Below are 14,834 nucleotides of genomic sequence, written 5' to 3'. Positions count from 1 at the left end.
TGCTGTAACAAAGATCAAAGACCCTGCATGCTGCAATTAAGACTTGGGGCAGCCAAATAAATTAAAAAAAAGAAGAAGACAGACATGGACCTGAAGCACAGGAAGCTTCATTTTAGGGAAGTTCATTTAAATTCAGTCGCTCAGTCGTGTCCAACTCTTTGCAGCCACATGGACTGCAGAACGCCAGGCTTCCTTGTCCTTCACCAATGCCCAGAGCTTGCTCAAATTCATGTCCATTGAGTTGGTGATGCCATCGAGCCATCTCATCCTCTGTTGTCCCCTTCTCCTCCTATCTTCAATCTTTCCCAGCATCAGGGTCTTTTCCAATGAGTCAGTTCTCCATATCTGGTGACCAAAATACTGGAACTTCAGCCTCAGCATCAGTCCTTCTAATGAATATTCAGGACTGATTTCCTTTAGGCTTGACTGGTTGGATCTCCTTGCAGTCCAAGGGACTCTCAAGAATCTTCTCCAACACCGCAGTTCAAAACCATCAATTATTTGGCATTCAGCTTTGTTTATAGTTCAACTCTTACATCCATACATAAGTATTAGAAAAACCATAGCTTTGACTAGGTGGACTTTTGTTGGCGAAGTAATGTCTCTGCTCTTTAATATGCTGTCTAGGTTGGTCATAGTTTTTCTTCCAAGGAACAAGTGTCTTTAATTTCATGGCTGCAGTCATCATCTGCAGTGATTTTGGAGCCCCCCAAAATAAAGTCTGCCACTGTTTCTAATCTTTCCCCATCTATTTGCCATGAAGTGATGGGACCAGATTCCATGATCTTAGTTTTCTAAATGTTTAGTTTTAAGCCAATTTTTTTGTTCTACTCTTTCACTTTCATCAAGACATTCTTTAGTTCTTTTTCCCTTTCTGCCGTAAGGGTGGTGTCATCTGCATATCTGAGGTTATTGATATTTCTCCCGGCAATCTTGATTTCAGCTTGTGCTTCATCCAGCCCAGCATTTCACATGATGTACTCGACTTCACTTTCACTTTTCACTTTCATGCATTGGAGAAGGAAATGGCAACCCACTCCAGTGTTCTTGCCTGGAGAAGCCCAGGGACGGGGGAGCCTGGTGGGCTGCCGTCTATGGGGTCTCACAGAGTCGGACAAGACTGAAGCAACTTAGCAACAGCAACTCTGCCTATAAGTTAAATAAGCAGGGTAACAATATACAGAAGAAGGCAATGGCACCCTACTCCAGTACTCTTGCCTGGAAAATCCTATGGACGGAGAAGCCTGGTAGGCTGCAGTCCATGGGGTCTTGAAGAGTTGGACAAGACTGAGCGACTTCACTTTCACTTTTCACTTTCATTCACTGGCAAAGGAAATGGCAACCTACTCCAGTGTTCTTGCCTGGAGAATCCCAGGGATGGGGGAGCCTGGTGGGCTACCATCTATGGGGTCTCACAGAGTTGGACATGACTGAAGCAACTTAGTGGCAGCAGCAGCAGCAACAATATACAGCCCGACATATTCCTTTTCCCATTTGGAACCAATCTGTTGTTCCATGTCCAGTTCTAACTGTTGCTTCTTGACCTGAGTATAGATTTCTCAGGAAGCAGGTAAGGTGGTCTGGTATTCCCATCTCTTTAAGAATTTTCCACAATTTGTTGCAATCCATACAGATTTTAGGGAAAGGAGAGACCAACAAATAAGCCAAAACCATTTAAGATTGTGCCTAGCACAGGGAAGAATAGCATATGGTAATGTGATAAAGAGTGTCTGGGGACTACTTTAGATTGAGTAGTCAGGCAAAGGCTCTCTGAGGAGGTCACATATAACTGAGAATTAAATAAAAGCAGTCAGTTATACGAAGACCTGAGAGGCAAGAACATTCTAGGCAGAGGACAGAGCTCATGCTAAGGCCCCAAGGGCCAAAATCATCTTGATGAGGGACAAAACATGGAAAATATAATGCACATGTAATGAAGTCATTGGAAGGACTGATGCTGAGGCTGAAGCTCCAATACTTTGGCCACCTGATTCAAAGAACTGGCTCATTGGAAAGGACCCTGATGCTGGGAAATATTGAAGGCAGGAGGAGAAGGGGATGACAGAGGATGAGATGGTTGGATGGCATCACTGACTTGATGGACATGAGTTTGAGCAAGCTCTGGGAGTTGATGATGGACAGGGAAGCCTGGCGTGCTGCAGTCCATGGAGTTGCAAAGAGTTGGACACTTCTGAGCGCCTGAACTGAACTGAAAGAAGTCACTGATTATGTTACATATGCTTCAAATGGCAGTACTAATAGTAGAAAAACTAGTTCTGAGAGCAATTAAATTCAAAGCTTCCAAGAGTGGTGCTGATGATTGCAATGTGACTGCAAGAATAAGCAAGGCTAGTTGACAAAGGCCCAGATGTTACAGAATAAGTAAACTTAATTCCTGAATTAATTCCAATTATTTTTGGCCTAGACTCAAAGTCAGCATAAGAACACCATCCAAATTGATTCAAAGAGTAGAATATTTTTTCACTGATGGAGCATTAGGAAGAAGGCAGACTATAACATCACTATTACAAAGGCAATGACTCATAACAACTGCTTTCTCATTTTAAAGCAGTCCTGAAAAAACACTGCAAAAATATTTCATGAAGTATCTTTTAGTTCCCTTGCAAGTATTATAAGGAGATAGAGTAGGGGGTCCCCAGAAAAAGAGAACCAGGAATGGCTTTTTTGACATGAGAGAAATCATTCTTGGCCTAAGTAATTTTGTGATCTAAGCCTGGCCATAGCGCTTTCCCTGGAACAGGTCTCAAAAACTAAGGACCTTAAGTGGATGAAGAAACAAAAGAAAAGTTTGTTTACTCATGGCTCTGCGACTCCATGGACTGACTATAGCCTGCCAGGCTCCTCTGTCCATGGGATTGCCCAGGCAAGAATACTGAGTGGGTTGCCATTTCCTCCTCCAGGAGAACTTCCTGACCCAGGGATCGAACTTGAATCTCTTGCTTGGCAGATGGATTCTTTACCTATGAGCCATCAGGAAAGCCAATAAAGGAAAAGCAATCAATAAATAATAGTCCAGCAATAAAAGAGAGTCCTAGTTCTTCTTTATGGGATATACATAACAATCTGATATGTACCTTTGAGTTCTGCAGGACCTAACGCCTCCACTGAGGTGTTGCTCTTGCTGAGTCAGACACATTCAGTTGCAACCCATGGACTGCAGCACACCAGGCTTTCCTGTCCTTCACTATCTCCTTGAGCTTGCTCAACTCATTGATACCATCCAACCATCTCATTCTCTCTAGTCCCTTTCTCCTCCTGCCTTCAATTTTTCCCATCATCAGAGTCTTTTCCAATGAGTCAGCTTTTTTCATCAGAGCTTCAGCTTCAGCATTAGTCCTTCCAGTGAATATGTAGGGTTGATTTCCTCCTTTAGGATTGACTGGTTTGATCTCCTTGCATTCCAAGGGACTCTCAAGAGTCTTCTCCAACATCACAGTTCAAAAGCATCAATTAGTTGGTGTTCAGCAGGTGAAGGGTGGTAACTGCAACCTGAGACCTCGCACAGGTCTAAATCTAAGATATGTTGATGTTGACCTTTTCTGATTCTCAAGAGTTCAATCAACTAAAGGTTGGACCTTGCAACCTTTGCCCAATTCTATGCTGAATTCTCTTCTGCTGAAGTCCCTTCATGAATATTCATGCACCCTTAACTTAAAATTTCCCCAATTTTGCTGTTGGGGAAACATTGTTTTGGGAAAGATTTCCCAGTAGTCTCCTTACTTGCTGTAAGTAATAAGACCTAATTTTTGACTTGATTGTGTCTTTTACTGTGTTTTGTGACATCTTCCAAGAGGTGAACTCACTTTTTCAGGTAACAGTATTGGTCAGTAAATATTCATAATCATCATTAGTAAGGAAAAGGTATCTAAAATTTCCATTCCCTTTCTAATTAATTATTTTAGATTTGTTTTGTGTGAAGTTTGCATTTTCATAAAGTTGTCCTTCTACTCTGATTCATCACTGGTAGTTTCAGTGCTTTTGCTAACAAGTTGTCAAGTAGTACATTTGAATAATAACTACTTGTTGAGGCTGAAAGTTTAGAAAACCTAAAGAGAATGAGATGCTTTCTTGGCAGTTTCCTCTTATGTAATGGTCCTTTATAAAGGTGATTTAAGCTAAACCTTTTGAAGCCCTACATTGGAGCCCTGAGGCTAAACCATTGTGTGAAAAATCAGAGTGTCCATTTTCTCTTTTCCTTACAACTCATCTTGCTCCAATATGAGAAGTCTAATGTGAAAAGAAACCATTTTATTAAAGACGGGAGAGATGTTGTAGACCTCAGCAGCAGCAGGGATTATGGGACCCTACTTGTTGGCTCCAGAAGTCAACCACAGAAATGACAGCAAAGGGCTGGCCAAAAATGCCTGGGGGGCTCATTCCTGTGCTGGGTGGGATTTGGGAAGAACCAGCTCCTCAGAGATACTCAGTTACAGGAGGTGGGGGAGAGTTGGTTTCAGGAGACCCTGCAGATATCAAAATCCTTGACTGTTCAAGTCCCTTGTACACAATGTACAGTGAAGCAACAGATAGAACCTGGCATGGAAAAATGGACTGGTTCAAAATTGGGAAAGGAGTACATCAAGGCTGTATTTTGTCAATCTGCTTATTTAGCTTATATGCAGAGTACATCATGTGAAATGCTGGGCTGGATGAATCATAACCTGAAATCAAAACTGCCAGGAAAAATACCAATAACCTCAGATATGCAGATGACATCACCCTTATGGCAGAAAGCAAAGAGGAACTAAAGAGCCTCTTGATGAAAGTGAAAGGGGACAGTAAAAAAGCTATTTTAAAACTCAATATTAAAAAAAACTAAGATCATGGCATCTGGTCACATCACTTCGTAGAAATTAGATAGGGAAACATGGGAAACAGTGACAGATTTTCTTTTCTTGGGCTCCAAAAGTCTGCGGACAGTGACTGCATCGATGAAATTAAAAGATGCTTGCTCCCTGGGAGAAAAGCTATGACAAACCTAGACAACGTATTAAAAAGCAGAGATATTACTTTGCTAACAAAGGTCTGTCTAGTCAAAGCTATGGTTTTTGCAGTAGGCATGTACAGGTGTGAGAGCTGGACCATAAAGAAGGCTGAGTGATGAAGAATTGATGCTTTTGAACTGTGGTGTTGGAGAAGACTCTTGAGGGTCCTTTGGACTGCAAGGAGATAAAACCAGGCAATCCTAAAGGAAATCAAGCATGAAAATTCATTGGAAGGACTGATGCTGAAGCTGAAGCTCCAGTATTTTGGCCACCTGTTGCAAAAATCCGACTCATTGAAAAAGACCCTGATGCTGGGAAAGACTGAAAGCAGGAGGAGAAAAGGAAGACAGAGGATGAGATGGATAGCATCACGACTCAATGGACATGAGTTTGAGCAAACTCCAGAAGATGGTGAAAGACAAGGAAGTGTGTCATGGTGCAGTCCATGGCGTGCAAAGAGTTGGACACTGCTGAGCAACTGAACAACAGTACAATGAATATGGGCTTCCCTGCTGGCTCAGTGGTAAAGAATGCCTGAAGATGCAGGAGACATGGGTTCGATCCCTGGGTTGAGAGGAGGGCATGGCAACCCACTCCAGTATTCTTGCCTGGAAAATCCCACGGACAGAGGAGCCTGGTGAACTACAGTCCATAGGGTTGCAAAGAGTCAGACATGACTTAGAGCCTGAGGGTTCCTACTGGCACTTTGGTCTAAGGATTACATTTGTAGGAACATTTTGAGTTTTGTATCTTGTTCAGGGTTGTTTTATTTGACAGCCTGTGGCCTTAGTAGAGAAACCAATTGATTCTTAACATTAAAAGCCAGTGTGTCTGTCTTGGGGTTAGCCAGACTGCTCTCCTCAGCATGGGCAGTTGAAAATCCCCAGGGAGAGAAGTAATTTTGCTGGTGACCAAACACAGAGAAACAAGAGGAGCCCCAGGAACTGCTAGGAGGAAAAATAAAAGAAAAAAGGAGTGGAGGAAATCAGCTGAGCATGAAAAACAGCTGCTGGTCACTCACTGCGACTTCTGGGCAGTAATTTTCAACTTTGGAAAGATGAGTGGTTTCCAAAATTCTCAATGCCCTGGTTGCAGCTCACACCAATAACAACAGCCTCTCTGGAAAGAGGCTGCCAACAGTTTCTTATATCCCCACCAGGTGATTCCAGAATACAGTCAAAGCTGAGATCCCTAGCTTACAAAGCACTACTCCAGCTTTAATCTGCTCATGAATCCCCTGGAAGTGAAAGTCACTCAGTTGTGTCTGACTTTTTGTGACCCCATGGACCATACAGACCATGTAATTCTCCAGGCCAGAATACTGGAGTGGGTAGCTGTTCCCTTCTCCAGGGGATCTTCCCAACCTAAGGACAGAACCCAGGTCTCCTGCATTACAGGCAGATTCTTTACCAGCTGAGCTACCAGGGAAGCCAAGGGAGTCTGGGGAGCTTATGAAAATGCTTTCCAAGTGCTGCTAGAGGTAAAGAACCCACCTGCCAATGCAGGAGACACAAGAGACATGGCTTCAGTCCTGGGATTGGGAAGATCCCCTGGAGGAGGGCATGGCAACCCACTCCAGTATTCTTGCCTGGAGAATCCCTTGGACAGAGGAGCCTGGTGGGCTACAGTCCATACGGTCGCAAGGAGTCGGACATGACTGAGCGACTTAGCAAGCACACAGGATCCAGTCTAGGGCAGGGCCTGACAGGAGTAGGGCATTTCCAGCCCAGTCCTGGGGAGTTACCCACACTGGGAGGGGGATACTGGCTGATTCTGTGCCGTGACTTGATGGTCCATCATTAAACCAGTGCTCAGTATTTGAGTGCCAGACCTTTTAAAATAGAAATCTTGAAAGTCCCATTAAATTTAGAGTAAATTCTAAACGTGTGACTCTGGCTTACAAATATTTAATGCGGTGGCAAGGATTCAGTCCCTGGACTCTCCCCACTCTGCTGACTCAGCCGGCTCCAGCTGCTCTAGGGCGCAGTTACTTTTGCAGCTCCTCCCACATCTGACCTCTCCTTTCAAGGTCTTCATTCCTGCTTTTCTTTCCACCTCTTCAAGAATAGTAGCCGTGAGAGAAAAACTGCTGTCTGTCTGGGCCACCACTGCTACACTCCCAGCCCCCCAAAATGAGCCTACCACACAGAGGAATATACACACAAAGTGCACACAAAGGGTAGGACTGTGGGGGGCGGGGGCAGGAATTTTCAGTAACTACAGCAGTTATTGAAGAGATCTTAATCTGAGTTTCACTGATAATGGTGATAATATAGTAGAAGTCTGGTTGAAAGAGCACCATAGTGAGCCTAACCTTGGCTCATGGGACTTCTAATCCATGTTTTTAGGAAAAAGAAGTTAAATTCACATTTGTATTAAGGAAGAACAGTACATAGCTTATTTCTTAAATAAAAGACTGCAGGCATAAACTGAAGCGATATGCTTTTGTATTTTTCAGGCCTTTTGTCTCAGTGAGAACCATAGTCCTGGGAAATGATTGCTGAGCCTCGCTCCTTGGTGTGCAAGCTTTGGCTCTTAGACCAACTGGATACTCAGGAAACAGTCACTTTGGCAAATTACAGGTAATAAACAAGAAAGACATGTCTGTGATTAGATTGGAAGGTTCACATTTTTTAATGGTTTTTTATTGCTTTTATTTCTTGTTGGTCTTCTCTCAATTACTTTTAATTGAGTAAGTGCTCAATTGTACTTAATGTACTTGAGTTTGTGCTCCTAACACTGTGGTTTTGCAGTTTGTCTCTATTATTTTCATAGTTATACCAAAGTGGTTAACAGATGACATATTCACATTGTAATAAATTCAGTCTGTACAAAGGGATACACAATGAGAAATAATCTCCTTTTCATCCCTGACCCTAGTTAACAATGGTTAAAGACAATTTAGGTGATATAAACACTTTGACACTACAGAAAGCATCCAGGTTGTGTTCCTAAGGGTGCAGAGAATGGCAAGTCAGGTAAAAGGTAGGAAGCTTTTATAGGAAAAGAATAAGGAGCAAGGAAGTAGGTAAATAAGAGTTGGTTTCGTGTTTGGGGATTGGCTGATTGCATTTATTTCTGGTAAAGCAGAGCATTTACAGTACACAAATATTACCTAAATTTTGGTTTGCTAACCTGGGGCAGGAATGGTGCTATCTCAGGCCTAGAAATTTATTTCCACATCTTAACCCCTAATTCCTCCCCAGGAGACCCCCACTGTTGTCAGTTTCTTCTGTATGCTTACAAAAATGTTCTGTGCAGCATCTGTGCTTCAGTTAATAAACTGAATAAAAATCTGCAAAATGGGGTAATAACAGTGCCTAACTTATCAGATTCATATGAGAATTAAATGCATTAACACATGTGAAAGCACAAGGGTACCAGACACACACCGTGAATTTTACGATTTTGAAAAATTATTATGTGTATTCTAGTAGGAAGTATGTCATTGTTGCCCAAATAGAAATATGAAGTGATCCACATAGGTAATTTTAATTTTCTAGTAGCAAGATTAAAAAAATAAAAAGAAACAAATGGAAAGGTTTTAGTAATGTATTTCCTTTACCTTAATATCTCCAAAACAATATTTCAACATAGGATCAATGTAAACATATTTTAATATGATAATCTATAGTCTTCTTTGGTATTAATTATTTGACATTTGATGTGCATTTCATGCTTACAGAATGCCTCAGCTGGGACCAGCCCCAGTTCAAGTAACCCGTAAGCTGCATGGGGCTGGTAGCTACTGTATTGGAAAGAGTGGGTCTATACATTTAATCTATAAACCTCTCAGTTTTTTTTTACTTTCTTCAAATAATACCATTCTTTGCTCACCATTGCAAATTTTAATATTTTGGATGAATTTGGAGAGAAGGAAATAGTATTTAAACTAATGTGGTTTTAGAATTTCAAATGCCTGCAACAAAAAAAGATTTCTAAATATATTTAATATGGTGGAAAGAGCAAGGGCTTCTCATTATTCTTAGAGGAAAGACTAAATTCCTTACCGCTGACCTGCTTCAGGGACTGGTCTGCCTGGCCTGCCCCCTGCTGGTTCTGCGTCAGCCTTGCTCACGGCTGCAAAGGAGTTCTGTGGGAACTTCCTCTTCTGTGAGTCTGCTCAGCTCCACGGGGGTGGCTGCTGCTTCTCACTGACCCCCAACATGCACGCACACTCCCTCCTTTCCTTGTGAGTAAAGTAACAAGTCACTTCAAAGGAAAAAAACCTATGTCTTCTGGTGTCCAGCTATCAGTATTACAATATAAAATAGTGCACACTTAAAATTAGATAAACTGGGCTTCCCAGTGAAAGTCACTCAGTCGTGTCTGACTCTTTGTGACCCCATAGACTATACAGTCCATGAAACTCTCCAGACCAGAATACTAGAGTGGGTAGCCTTTCCCTTCTCCAGGGGATCTTCCCAACCCAGGGATCCAACCTAGGTCTCCAGATTGCGGGCAGATTGTTTACCAACTGAGCTATAAGGGAAGGGTTTCCCAGGTGGCTCAGTGGTAAAAAATCCACCTGCTATTGCAGGGGAGGCAAGAGACATGGGTTCAATCCCTGGTTCGAGAGGACCCCCTGGAGAAGGAAATGGCAACCCATTCCAGTGTTCTTGCCTGGAAAATCCTATAGACAGAGGAGCCTGGCAGGGTACAGTCCATGGGGGTCACAAAGAGTTAGATACCACTCAGCACACACACACAATTGTAACTCTTTATGTCATATAGAACATCACATCTAAAATTAAAACTAAAAAGAAAGATATTAATAATTGCTAAAAACACACAAAGGGATATGTAATAAAAAATAATTCCTGGGCTTCCCTGGTGGCTCAGCAGTAAAGAATCTGCCTGACAGTTCAAGAGACACAGGTTCAATCCCTGATCTGGGCCATGTGCTGAGGAGCAATTAAACCTGAACGCCACGACTATTGAGCCTGTGCTCTAGAGCCTCCAAGCCATAACTACTGAGCCCACCTGCTGCAACACTGAAGCCCCAGCGCCTAGAGCCTGAACTCCTCAACAAGAAAAGCCACCGCACTGAGAAGTCGGTGCACTGCAACTAGAGAGTAGCCCTTGCTCTCAGCAACCAGAGGAAATCTCGTGCAGCAACAAAGACTCAGCACAGCCAAAAATGAAAACTAAATAAATAAGAGTATTAAAAAATAATTCTCCCTCCTACCCATTGTCTCAGCCTTGCAGTTCACCTTCCCAATATATATGTATGACGGGGGAGCCTAATGGGCTGCGGTCCATGGGGTCGCATAGAGTCAGACGCGACTGAAGCGACTTAGCAGCAGCAGAGTTATATAGGGTATTTAGTCTGAGCTTATTTTTACAGAGTTGTTACATTGTTTTTCAAATAACAATTCACATTACTAACTTAGTGGGGTAGATGATGATTGTTGAAATCTTATTTGCACAGCACCAGTGTCTGATTCCCGTGGTCCAGGTTTTTTTGAGTTCAGATTGACTGATGCTCAGATGCTGTGCCATGACCCACTTCACCCACCACTGCCCTGTGGTATGTGAACTACCATGAAACCTTCACTCTTGTAGTGTTTGTGGTAGGCATTTGATCTTCATTTGGCAGGAATGCAGTATAGACACATTAAGTCGGTCTGCTCTTTTTATATAAGCCTGAGAAAATTAGAGTAGTACTACTTGTGGCCAACTCAATCAAAAACCACATGTTCAAATGGGTTTTGAAGCTTTGGGCAGAACTCAATCATTTTTAAAAAATGCAGAAAATGTTTCTTTTTTCTTTTTTGCCATTCCACATGGCTAATGGGATCTTAGTTTCCCCACCAGGGAATGAACACTAACCACAGTAGTGAAAGCACCACATCCTAACACTTCACCACCAGGGAACTCCTGGAAAATGTTTCTATTAATCTTTAAGGTTGTCAACAAAATGAAAATAGGAAATTAAACAAGGTCTTCCAGAGGACCTATGGGCCCAAGAATATCTTATGTTGAAAAACACAAGTCTAATTATTTCTGTATGTGTACTTTTAACTCAGTTAAGATTTATGCGACAACCCTCAACTCCCCCCAGACTAAAACATGTCCCCCAGTTATTTGGGTATATACCACCAGATTCTCTTAATACAATCTGCTGCTAAATTGCTTCAGCCATGTCCGACTCTTTGTGACCTCATGGACTGTAGCCCACCAGGCTCTTCTGTCCATGGGATTCTCCAGTAAAGAATACTGGAGTGGATTGCCATTTCCTTCTCTAGGGGATCTGCCCCACCCAGTGTTAAGCAATTAATTATATGGGCATGTGTTTAATCCTATCTTTCCTATTACAATGCAAGCTCTAGTTTACCCATCACTGTATCTACAGTGCCTAGCAAAATGCTTTTCACATAAAAGACACTTAACAAATAGTTTTGAGTGATCAAGTAAAGCAGCTATAAGTCAAGAAACTAGGGTTCAACTCCTATCTTCACCTCTGTCAGTGTAAATTTGACCAGTAATTTAATGTCTTTAGGTCTCAATCTCCATATTTCATGAAGTGAGACATGTAGAATAGAATTCTCCAACTTGGCACCACCTGGAAAGCCTTCTAAATAATATAGAATGTGTAGTTCTACCGTAGCCACTCTGATTAGTTCTTGGACAAGGCTAGATAACCTATTTTAAAAGTTCCTTAAGTTACTATATGCAGCCAGGATTGGAAATCCTGAATTAGTTCTAAAATCCTTAAGTTCTTTGTCTGTATTTGTCCTTGGCTTGAATGCAGCATATTGTGATTGAGGGCCTAATGTATGCTAAATATTACTAGCGCTGCGGCTAGTCTGAGGGCTATTTAGATTTCCTGAGGACTTGTTGGCTGAGAGATACTTAGGTGGTTTAACAGCTTTTTGAACACATTGATAGCACAGGATGGGAAAACAGCAGGTAAAACACATTCTTTTCAGTCTGAAGTTTAGGGAGTGATTACACGAGGAGGTGAAGCTCGAGTTGATCACTGAAGGTTCGGTAAGAATTAACCAAGAGGGGAAAGTACATAAAGAGAGGGGATCCAATAACATGAGAAAATCTAGTTCTCTAGTCTCCTATAAATGATTCCCGAAGTTGTAGCAAAGTCAAAGGTGGTGGAGTTTAGGAGAAGTCTCTGAAGAGAAGCAGCTAATGTCCAGCTCAGTGGCTGAGAGTGTTTCTTGAAGTAGAAAACTTTGGTTTATATCTTGGTTTTGTCACTCTTTTTCTCTCTCTGTAACCCAAGAAGATTAACTTGTTTAAACTCTATTTCCTTATCTGTAAAGTTAGGACAATAATACCTGTCTTGTAAGATTTCATGCAGATGTACTTTGATGTACAATGCAGAGTACATCATGAGAAACGCTGGACTGAAAGAAACACAAGCTGGAATCAAGATTGCCGGGAGAAATATCAATAACCTCAGATATGCAGATGACACCACCCTTACGGCAGAAAGTGAAGAGGAACTCAAAAGCCTCTTGATGAAAGTGAAAGCGGAGAGTGAAAAAGTTGGCTTAAAGCTCAACATTCAGAAAACGAAGATCATGGCATCTGGTCCCACCACTTCACGGGAAATAGATGGGGAAACAGTGGAAACAGTGTCAGACTTTATTTTTCTGGGCTCCAAAATCACTGCAGATGGTGACTGCAGCCATGAAATTAAAAGATGCTTACTCCTTGGAAGGAAAGTTATGACCAACCTAGATAGCATATTCAAAAGCAGAGACATTACTTTGCCAACAAAGGTTCATCTAGTCAAGGCTATGGTTTTTCCTGTGGTCATGTATGGATGTGAGAGTTGGACTGTGAAGAAGGCTGAGCACCAAAGAATTGATGCTTTTGAAGTGTGGTGTTGGAGAAGACTCTTGAGAGTCCCTTGGACTGCAAGGAGATCCAACCAGTCCATTCTGAAGGAAATCAGCCCTGGGATTTCTTTGGAAGGAATGATGCTAAAGCTGAAACTCCAGTACTTTGGCCATGCGAAGAGTTGACTCATTGGAAAAGACTCTGATGCTGGGAGGGATTGTAGGCAGGAGGAGAAGGGGACGACAGAGGATGAGATGGCTGGATGGCATCACTGATTTGATGGACGTGAGTCTGAGTGAACTCTGGGAGTTGGTGATGGACAGGGAGGCCTGGCGTGCTGCGATTCATGGGGTCGCAAAAAGTCAGACACGACTGAGCGACTGATCTGATCTGTAAGATTTCAGACAGCCATTTTCCTTTTTTGCATTTATTTTCCATGGGGATGGTCTTGATCCCTGTCTTCTGTACAATGTCATGAACCTCTGTCCATAGTTCATCAGGCACTCTGTCTATCAGATCTAGTCCCTTAAGTCTATTTCTCACTTCCAATGTATAATCATAAGGGATTTGATTTAGGTCATACCTGTATGGTCTAGTGGTTTTCCCTACTTTCTTCAATTTCAGTCTGAATTTGGCAATAAGGAGTTCATGATCTGAGCCACAGTCAGCTCCCGGTCTCATTTTTGCTGACTGTGTAGAGCTTCTTCATCTTTGGCTGCAAAGAATATAATCAATCTGATTTTGGTGTTGACCATCTGGTGATGTCCATGTGTCGAGTCTTCTCTTGTGTTGTTGGAAGAGGGTGTTTGTTATGACCAGTGCATTCTCTTGGCAAAACTCTATTAGCCTTTGCCCCACTTCATTCTGTATTCCAAGGCCAAATTTGCCTGTTACTCCAGGTGTTTCTTGACTTCCTACTTTTGTGTTCCAGTCCCCCGTAATGAAAAGGACATCTTTTTTGGGTATTAGCTCTAAAAGGTCTTGTAGCTCTTCATAGAACTGTTCAACTTCAGCTTCTTCACGTTACTGGTTGGGGCATAGGCTTGGATTATCGTAATATTGAATGGTTTGCCTTGGAAATGAACAGAGATCATTCTGTTGTTTTTGAGATTGCATCCAAGTACTGCGTTTCGGACTCTTTGTGACCATGATGGCTACTCCATTTCTTCTGAGGGATTCCTGCCTGCAATAGTAGATATAACGGTCATCTGAGTTAAATTCACCCATTCCAGTCCATTTTAGTTTGCTGATTCCTAGAATGTTGACGTTCACTCTTGCCATCTCCTGTTTGACCACTTACAATTTGCCTTGATTCATGGACCTAACACTCCAGGTTCCTATGGAATATTGCTCTTTATAGCATCGAACCTTGCTTCTATCACCAGTCACATCCACAACTGGGTATTGTTCTTGCTTTGGCTCCATCCCTTTGTTCTTTCTGGAGTTATTTCTCAACTGGTCTCCAGTAGCATATTGGGCACCTACTGACCTGGGGAGTTCCTCTTTCAGTATCCTATCATTTTGCCTTTTCATACTGTTCATGGGGTTCTCAAGGCAAGAATACTGAAATGGTTTGTCATTCCCTTCTCCAGTGGACCACACTCTGTCAGACCTCTCCACCATGATCCGTCCATCTTGGGTGACCCCAGCATCTTGGTGAACACGGCATGGTTTAGTTTCATTGAATTAGATAAGGTTGTGGTCTGTGTACACAGATTGGCTAGTTTTCTGTGATTATGGTTTCAGTGTGTTTGCCCTCTGATGCCCTCTTGCAACACCTACTGTCTTACTTGGGTTTCTCTTACTTTGGAAGTGGGGTATCTCTTCACGGCTGCTCCAGCAAAGTGCAGCTTTGTAAAGAGCAAGGTAAGCTGCTCCTTACCTTGGACGAGGTCACCCCTCCTGACCTTGAATGTGGAGTAGCTCCTCTCAGCCTTCCTGCACCCAGACAGCTGCCACTCCTCAGACGTGGGGTTGTTCATCTCAGTCGCCACCCCTCACCTCGGACATGGGGTTGCTCACATG

At 42.5% G+C, this 14,834-nt stretch overlaps 1 long non-coding RNA gene across 3 annotated transcripts in view; it reads left to right on the top strand.

The window, feature by feature from the left end:
- The window catches only part of LOC147380031 (uncharacterized), a 37,803-nt gene that overhangs the window by 11,213 nt on the left and 11,756 nt on the right, over positions 1 to 14,834 (top strand). For 2 of the 3 annotated variants that reach the window (XR_015134435.1, XR_015134426.1), the window contains exons 1-2: positions 7,012 to 7,185; positions 7,465 to 7,588. This is a non-coding gene — a long non-coding RNA (uncharacterized LOC147380031). Of the gene's footprint in view, positions 1 to 7,011; positions 7,186 to 7,464; positions 7,589 to 14,834 lie in introns of those variants that run through there. The other variant, XR_015134440.1, reaches the window with a different exon arrangement.

This window comes from Bos grunniens, chromosome 1, assembly GCF_055505025.1.
Source record: "Bos grunniens cultivar Pamir isolate PY7600 chromosome 1, Bosgru_T2T1.0, whole genome shotgun sequence".
In the NCBI taxonomy this organism is placed as follows: domain Eukaryota; kingdom Metazoa; phylum Chordata; class Mammalia; order Artiodactyla; family Bovidae; genus Bos; species Bos grunniens.
The sequence above is the reverse complement of the archived record's forward strand: the minus strand, read 5'-3'. Positions and strand labels throughout refer to the sequence as shown.